Below are 9,463 nucleotides of genomic sequence, written 5' to 3'. Positions count from 1 at the left end.
TACTACAGTAGAAGTTACATGTAAGTTCAGTGCACGTAGTCGAATACAATCACAGCTTTCAGCATCCATTCTTCTGGCATGATCCCTAACTAAATCTTTAGTGTATCCCAATCATTGTACAGCTGGGTTTAATGAAATTGGGCCGATTAAATTATTTCATTTCATAGACGGACAACAAATCCAATGGACACTGCACGGCTGTACCATGTGTACTGGTATTCACTCACGGTGCATGTGCATGTACATGTACATTGTTGTTGTATACTTTATTTATAGTGGAAATCAAAACAGGCAAAATGCCTAATAACATTGGACCCACTGTGAATAACATGTTAAAGGATATTGTGGAGAAAAAAAAAAAAAAAAAAAAAAAAAAAAAAAAAAAAAGTAGATACAAGAGAAAAAGAGAAAGGAAAAAATGACGGAAGGTTGGTTGCAACGAACAGATATCAATCCAGTAAGCATTGGAAAACCTATGTCGCTGATAATATATACTGCAAGGCTTGAGATTTAAAATCCAAATACCTATTTGAACATTTTGCTGCTGGTGGCAATCTATTCCACATAATGGCTCCAGCGTGCGTTAGGCGCTTAGCAGAACGAGCAGTGCTAGCAGGTGGGACCACAAGCAAGTTGCTTTGGCCTCCCCGAGTGCGAGTTGAGGGCACGACAGCAAAAAAAGGACTCAAACAGGGTGCTACATGCATCATGCAAACATCGCCAGATGAAACACAACATATTCAAGTGCACAGAAACCTGTAGATCACATACATGCATTCGATTTAGCAGGGAAGCAGTACTACTACTGGTCCACGGTGGCGACTTGCAGACTGCCCGAGCGGCACGTTTGAACAGCCTATGTAGCCGTTGTTCCTGGGCAACTGTCAAATACGGGTAGTAACTAACATAGGGCTTCAACAGTGTAGCGTGTCCTTTACTACTGGCTTTAGAGTTTAGGGCGTCTGCATGAGAAATACAGGTACATGTACATGTTCACGGTGGATGTGTGCAATATTGGAGTTTGCGCGATGTGTTTGGCCATGTCAGTATACATTATATATTGTCATATCCTTTATTGCTGAACCCACAAATTGTGATACAGATTGTAAAGAACCATATTGCAGGATATTATTAAAATTGCCAAGCACGCCTACAGATCAACAGAACATGCCAATATTGAATTGCGGAATAGGCCAACAGGCGGTTACATTGATAAAAGGCGACATCGGTCGAGAAATGATGGGTCAATTCTCTTCCGCATATATGACACCCTGCTGCTGCAACCACGGAGGCACGTGATTGACCACCTCAGCAAAACAAAATTAATGTAATTTTGCAGCGTAGCTGCGCCATCACTACAGCATACTGGAGGTTACTGTGCTTGTTAACCACCCGCTAGACAAAGTTCTTCAATAATAATAATAATAATAATAATAATGACAGTTCGCATTTCACTCATTGCATGAGGTCAACGCATCTGTTAACAATTTCGAGCCAAGCAGCTCTATCAGAAGCAGATTGCACAGCATCCAGAAGCGACAGATTAATGCATTGTATGCATCTACTTCAACAGCCTTACGTTGCCAATATTGCTCGCCCTCCTTCTGTAGTATCCTTCGAATCTCGTGGAGTTTTGCAGATCTTTCAATCTTTAAAGCTTTACGTTGCTCTGGATCAGGTTCAGCGTTTATGCGGCAGTGCAGATTCTTCTGTTCAGTGGATAAGGATGCAACGCGAGGGTTCGTGCTTGCTTTCGGAGCAGAACCAGTGGGCACTTTCCCGAATGCATCCTGCGCTGCATCATGCGTAGCCCAGACGAATCCACGCCACGCCTTATCCACGGAGTCATTGTCGATGTTTGCGGAGAGTGGAAGCAGAGAAGGTAACTTCTCCTTGAGACGGTCGCAGAACAGTTTCGACGATTCAACGGTTGGACGGTTGTAGCGATTGAAACATGGGTCTTGTTGTTTGACGGTCGGATGGACTTTAGAAAGTGCGATGCCAAGAACTGCAATAACAGGGTGATGATCAGAGCGCGTGGTGAAGCCTCCAAACGATCTTGCATCTAGAACCGCGGCCATGGTGGAACGTTTTACTATCACGTAATCTATCATATTCCGCACAGGCTTTCCATCCGCATGCACTAAACCATCAGAAAACCATGTTGAGCGATGTTGCATCCTGTGCTTGAACAGTGTGTTGGTTAGCACCAGCCGGTTGTCCTCGCAAAATTCTACAAGTCTGCATCCATTTGAGTTTGATGTAGTGTGTTTAGAGTAGCATCCAACAGGGCTGACAGATCCCGGCCTCGAACTCCCAACTTTAGCATTCAAATCTCCTAATATCCATAATTCGTCACGGTTCTTTGTTTTCAATACAACATTGTTGAGAAGTTCGTAGAAGTTGTCAGCTTCCTGAGGGTTGATGGTGGATCGTTGAAGAGTTGGGGCATAGCAGCACACGACCGTGACAGCTCGACTGTCAGGTCGCGGGCTGAGTACCATTCGTACCGATACAACTCGGTCAGAGTGGAACTGGTACGACAGAACATTATTTGAAAATTTCTTGTTGACGAGGATGGCAACGCCAGCGCGAGACGACTGACCTCCGGACCTATACAGCTTGTGGCCATCGCCGAGGGTATCAACTCCATTGTCGGCTATCCAGGTCTCCGTAATCCCAAGGATGTCGAGCCTGTAGGCCTCGAAATCTTCGGCGAGAGTTTGTTTTTTGATTTTTGATTTTAGTGAACGGACGTTGAAAGTCGCAACTCTACATGACGGCGTACGACGACGCTTCTGGAATATTGACTCAACTGCTTCATTATGACCTCTCATCTAATCACTGCCAGTATGCGTGGCTCCAAATTGTCCTAGGGAACAGCTACTCCTGCCAAAAAGCAGGAGCTGACGGTAGTTCAATGCAGGAGAGTAATTCGTGCCACATATACCGTTTGTCGAAACATGCGAGCGGAGTAAATGACCCCCTCTCGACATCGACAACACGCTGAAGATAGGCCCGCTTCTTCTGAGGTTCATTCCGGGAAATCTGGGCAAGGACTTCTTGTCGCGACAGCAAGGACGCCGAGGGGTGAGTAACCCTCACATCAAAGAATGCATCTTGTTGTGGCGACCAAAAGCGCCTTGCACGGATATCCAAGCGAGCCTCTGCAGCGCGATTAGCTGTAGCGCCTTGAAGTAAGTTGTTCACCATCCAACGACAAAAGCGGTGGCTCTGTTTGAACATCGGGAACGGTAGAAGTCATCACCTCCACCAGCACATCACGCAGCTCATTGTGTCGCAGACTTGGGTAGCCCCCTGTAGGGCGTGTCAATGCATGGTCGACAGACATGTCTCTACCACACACACAAGTAACAGGTTAGTTGGTGGGAGGCTGTCAATACCCCAGCCATGACGCAGGGTGAGACTATCCCGGAAATATGCTTTGTTTAGCGCAAAGCCGTTCACAGCCAGAAGCTCAGCCGTTAAACAACTGGAAATGCCAGCAACCTCCAGCAGCACCCGCTGAGATGGGCTGAGCTCAGGATGCAAAATATATTATACTATAAATAGTGTAAATAGTGTATATTGGGCGATTGAGGACACCTGTGGCCAGGCCCTTGGAAGCACTTTTCCAGTCCGAACACTTCAAACTAGAAAAACTCCAAAACGATGCCATCTATGAAAGGAAGACAGTTACTGAGCTAGGGCGAGTACCATGAGTTTGATGTCCGCATTTCTGTATATACAGTAGCAGTATATCAACTCATCAAGCCTCAGAGTCTTGCACGGGCAAATCTACATGTACCAGTATGATCAATGAATAGAAAATTAACTAAAACCCAAAACGGACTCGGATGGAGAGTAGGCCTCGACCAAATATATATATTATGCCAAAAAAAAGAGCATAATATTATTATGCTCGTCGCATATCAGGGAAAACGTCCATAATATGCCAAAGGCTTAGCAAGATATGCAAAATGATATGCCAAAATATGCTCGACATAAGCAGAAAGTGTAGATCATTTCAGTAAAATTACAACCTTGGAATATTCATTGGCTTCACGGCTAGCTATCATGCTTATGGTGCAAATCAAAACACATGCGGAATAGTATAGGTGGGGTGTGTCCCCAGCAACCGTAGTGATAGTGTTCATCCATGGGGAAAATGTAGCAAACGCCTCAACCATTCCAAATTCATCCATAAAAGGCATTTCTGAACGCATTTTGTCCATAATATGAATGTTTTGTCCTCATTTTCTTCAGAATATTTGAATAATATGCTGGCTTCATTCCAATATTCCCTTTGTCGCTCAATATGCCATATTATATGAACTGTCTCACAAAAATATGCGGAAATATGCGCAAGCATATTTGGTCGAGGCCTAATGGAGAGCCAAGGATAAATTTATAGAAAAGAAAAAGGACCAAGGACCTACTAGCTATAATGTCCACTAATACCACCAGTTACTAAATACCGTTTGTCTCTTTCCCTCAAAACCAGTTAATAGTTACTAAATAATCAGCTCATGCGATAACATTGCATGACACTGACTGACGGTACTGACGTTCTGCAACTAACTGGCTAACGGCTTTAGCACATCTTGGATTGGCACTCCAACAGCCTTCCAACTTGGAAGGTTCTAAGTTATGTGGTAACTTAGGAGGGCATGAGCTGATCGTTTAGGAACTGGTGGTGTTAGTGGACATTTATAGCGTAACCTGTAGTTCCTTGGTCCCTTTTCTTTTCTCTAAAGCCCAAAACAATGAAAAGAACTCAAAGCTATGGAAAAGAACCCAACCAGGCGCACACGGAGTACACAAAAGGCAACAGCATAAAATAAGTAAACCGCCTCAAAACACGTAGCAGTGAAATAGAACTTGGGCCTCCGACACAGCCAGTGCAGCAGACAAACCACCAGCCTCCAGAACTATGGGACGTCCGAACAGCTTCCTGCAGCCTCGGAGACACATAAGACCTAAATTGTACATGTAAGTAGCAGTGGTGAGGCTTCCTGCAGCTTCATTCATAGGAAAAAAAGGTTTCAGAGCAGACTCGCTCTCTTCCCATTCACTCTGCAAACTCGAACTCATTTCTCAAACAATTTTTACAATTTTTCGGCAAAATTGCCCTCATCAGGTATGCAATGGTGTGCAAGTTTGCAAAGGAGCAGCTATATACATGTACATGTACATGCAATTTGTGATGCTATGATGTGCTACATCGCACCCACCGTGAGTCACGGGCTCTCCCTGAATGGGCAACGAGAAAAGTGCTCTAGTGCCAGCATTCGTACCATACCAATACTACTCCTTCGTCTTTGGACACACATGCACAAGTACATGACTGTATTTGTAGCTAATGACATTGGTGACATTCTTGACAGGCCACTGAAACAAGATGACGGGTACACTATGACACATGTCGACCCAAGGACGTCATGCATCCCTTCTAGTCCCCCAGCTACTCATGTTGCATCAATATCCAGCTTATTCGTCGAGATTGAAGTGTCAATGTGTCACAAATCAAGCAAAACACCAATGACAAGTGTTCAGTCTTCTAAGGAGTACCGGTAGATAATAGACGACCACACAGTGCAACTACTGTACCAGTAGGGTGTTTATCATGTACTGTAAGACGGGAGTGGACTGGATCATGGAGATTGCAAAGTCACAGCACGAGTCTGACCACTGCAGCTTTGAATCATGGAGTATCCGGGCAATGACATTACAACATAGATGTAGAAAGTATACATTGTACGTGGTGGCAAGCTTTTCCTATTTCGCGTCGGGCTCAGTGTACCACCAAAAATGCGTCCTTCGACATTCTAGATGCCTGTGGGAGTAGATCATCCTTTGACTGCTTTTGACGCCTCATTGCTTTGTGGAAATTTACTCTTGCTTGACATGTCACGCGGCCACATAGTTCCAATGCACACAGAGAGCACCAGGCACTCCTGTCAAGCAAATAGTTGAGCAAATATCTCTCACGACTAGACTAGTGCTAGTGGGTTGTCAGCAAAACTGGCTCAGGCTCGACTCAATCACTGCTTTTCACTAATTCATTTCAGGAAAAAAGTACTTCAACGTTTTGGTCATAACAATAGCCATCTGACATCAATTTGTTTGACTATTGTAGCGACCGTAAAACCTTTGAAGAGTTTTCAAGTCGCTACAATAGTCTAGTAGTGTAGTGTAGTGACCTGGTTGCCATGAAAGCAGAGTAGGAAGTAGGAAGTGGAGTTGGGAAGGTTCTCACATTGTATCTTCATGCCGTTTAGCTGCGATATCAAGCACTGCGGATGGGAACGCGTATCAGCTCAGTGGGAAACAGTTTGAATGAACAATGCTCTTTCCGGTGGATCAACCACATGCCCGGGTAAACGGTATTGTAGGTCACAATCGCATTTGTTCAAGATGGTATCCATGTCAAAGACAGTCTACAATGTACCACAGGAGTTGTACAATGTACATGTATTATGATTGTACTTCTTTTGAAGTATGTACATTAGGAAGCGAGCGTACGGTGAACATCATCATGGCAGTTGAGCATGGCTCCTTCACACCCTTGGTGTTCAACTATGTTACTTCTCAGGCTCTTACTAGTCTTAGTATGGTGGCATGGGCCAAGAAGTGGTTGTGCTCATCAAGAGACTGGTGCCCTGCTTGGACATCAAGAGGAACACTAGTAGTACTAGTCTAGTGTAGTATCGTAGCCTAGTGGCCACGTGACCTAGTGTCTTGGCTGTGATGCCTGGCATTTTCGCTTGCCTGGTCTGCCTTCCGTTTTATCCGGGGATCACGCGCCGTTTGTTCTCCGTCGTCATTTCGACTTCGCGCTTGTCGACCTCGCCCAGACGGAGGTTCGTCTGGTCCCCGCCATTAGACTGTGTTCACACTTCACAACCATTTTCTATCTCCCGTTCTGCCCTATGATATTTCTACTATCCTGGACTTTGAGTTGCATGTTTTGAGCGAAATGTTATTATCATGATCATGGCGTTGACTGTTTCTTTCCGTTCCGCAGAACACAGCCACGTACTGTGCGTGAAACATCGTGTTCTTGTATATGTAAGTACAATATACTTTACCACACTCTTAACAAGTCATCACCATGCACTCTTAGCTCTTAGCTCTTAGCCGAACCAATTTAGTTGTACACTACTATACATGTACTTCTTGAAGAATTATGATAGATACATGTACACATGTATGTACACATGTACATTGCTCGTATCATTTTCTTCCAAGAAGCCTCTTTTACTGGCGAATAAAACTCAATTTGTCATAATGGAGGATTGAAGCACAACTCGTATACTGAAAACAATTGCATGAGAAGTAGAATGTGGAAAGGAATGAGGACCCTACTCAACAAATAATGATACAGCATAATTATGCGAAGCGAGTACCGAGACAAAAAAAAACAACCACACCACCACCAAGTCCACCACCACCACCACCAACAACAACAGCAACATGTACATGTTGTTAGCTGGATGGGTATATCACAGGAGTCCGCAATACACAGAGGCAAGGAAGGTATGGTCTTCTGTGTTGTAGCTCGGAGTTTCGCAAACTACCAATCATCAGACAACAGAGTAAGAGAGTGTGATTTCCTTTTTTAATTTTATTTCACTCAACTCGTGGTCCATGACCAATTGGCACGCAAAGTGCGAGAGAGGGGTGATAGCAACCACGGCAAGAAAAGAATAAAGAAAGTTAGAAGAAAGAAGGATAGACAAGAAGCCAGCAATTATTTAAATGAGGTCCTGTTGGAGGTGGTGTCCTGCTGCTGTGCTGGGTCAACCCATAGCTTGAAAATGAGCTGGTAAGAGTATCACTGGAAACTGGTTACCAAAGATACACGTACATGAGGGAGTCGTACGGTGTATATACCCCTAGGTCGGGTATATACATGTACGACCCCCTGATGTACATGTGTGCCGCTGTGCTCTTGCACTCCCCGAACTATTAAAAAAAAGACGGAAAAAGGCACAAAGGAGGTTACAGAGGTCATCGCAAGTAGCTGGGAGTTGCGACAAACTCTGTAAGCCTCCTTTATGCCTTTTTTGTGTACTAATCGTGCTCCATAAACGTTATTATTGTGTTGAGCCCTTCAACGCTGGCTAAGGAGAATTTCCTCCTTGCGAAAAGAGACTGATACTTCTGCTGTACCCACTGGCCCAGTATCCCCCTATGTACATGTAGATGTATGGGCTTACCGTCTAAAGCATGCAGAGCGCGCTGGCTAGCTAGTGACTGAATCCATACCGTCCTGCTACTGTTAGTCCTGCGGTATTGCAGTGTGTCAGGGCGTGGGGTCGATTGGGCAAGGCCAAAAGAAGTGATCATGGATATGCGTGGGGGAATAAGGACCACGTGTACCATGGTGTACCGTCCTTGCAAACTTTCGCTAGGGACAGAGTCATGCTTTTGCATACGCATGATTATGGCATACAGCACTTGCGCCTGTTTCTCATTTCACTCGCGATCGCATTGCTTTCTTGATCTTGTAGTACAGCAACATCACATGTTGTTCTTCCACTACACGTCACTGAACAGGCATACAGGCAAGAGCGCAACTAAAACACCAATCATCGACCGCTTTGGAAGTTTTTGGTCTGTCCCAATCTTCCTGCAAAAGCGGTCATACAGCCTTGCACAGGTACAAGGTACAGGATGGTCAATTTCGCACAATTTACATGATAATGACTCCAATGCAGCATCGTATTATACATGACTACCGTATTATCTCTAATATAAGCACAGTCTCCAATAGCACGTCTCCAATAATAGAACACCCTGGGGTGCCATTCAAAAAATAAAGTGCTCAGTCTCCATTATAAGCACACTGTGTAAATTCATTATCTGTACCGGCGAAAAAAACCCTGAAATGTGTGTGTCACACATGAATTGGCCATGGCAACATGCCTCTGAAATGAGGTTGAAACAATAATGGAACAGTCTCCAATAAAGGAACGTCTCCATTAATAGCACGGGGCGGAGGTACATTGAAAAAATAAAGGACCGTGCTTATATTAGAGATAATACGGTATTGCAATCATAGCAGACTCAGCGGAGGACGTTCAGGTAACTGGTTGGTTGTAACTCTGAGTTTCATGCCGTTAGGCAATCATCAGACAAAAAGTTGTCTCATCATCAGACAAATTTTTGTCTGATGATGACGGCATGAAACTCAGAGTTACAACCAACCTGAACGTCCTCCGCTGAGTCTGCTATGTACTAAGCTCTGTCTCTGACATTGAGCACTCTCTGCAGCTCGGGGATCAACGGATTTGTATTACAATCATTGTAATTACGATGCTGCATAGGACTCGAGTCTTCACGTCGTTCTACGGATTGAGCTTACTTGACTGTAAGTTTTGGTAAGCAGACCATTGTGTCTGCACGTGAGCAGGTGAGTGGCACTGGACTTCTGAAATCAGTAGGGGATCTGACTTTG

Source organism: Sycon ciliatum, chromosome 1, assembly GCF_964019385.1.
Source record: "Sycon ciliatum chromosome 1, ocSycCili1.1, whole genome shotgun sequence".
Taxonomy (NCBI): Eukaryota; Metazoa; Porifera; class Calcarea; order Leucosolenida; family Sycettidae; genus Sycon; species Sycon ciliatum.
Note: the sequence above shows the minus strand (reverse complement) of the source record.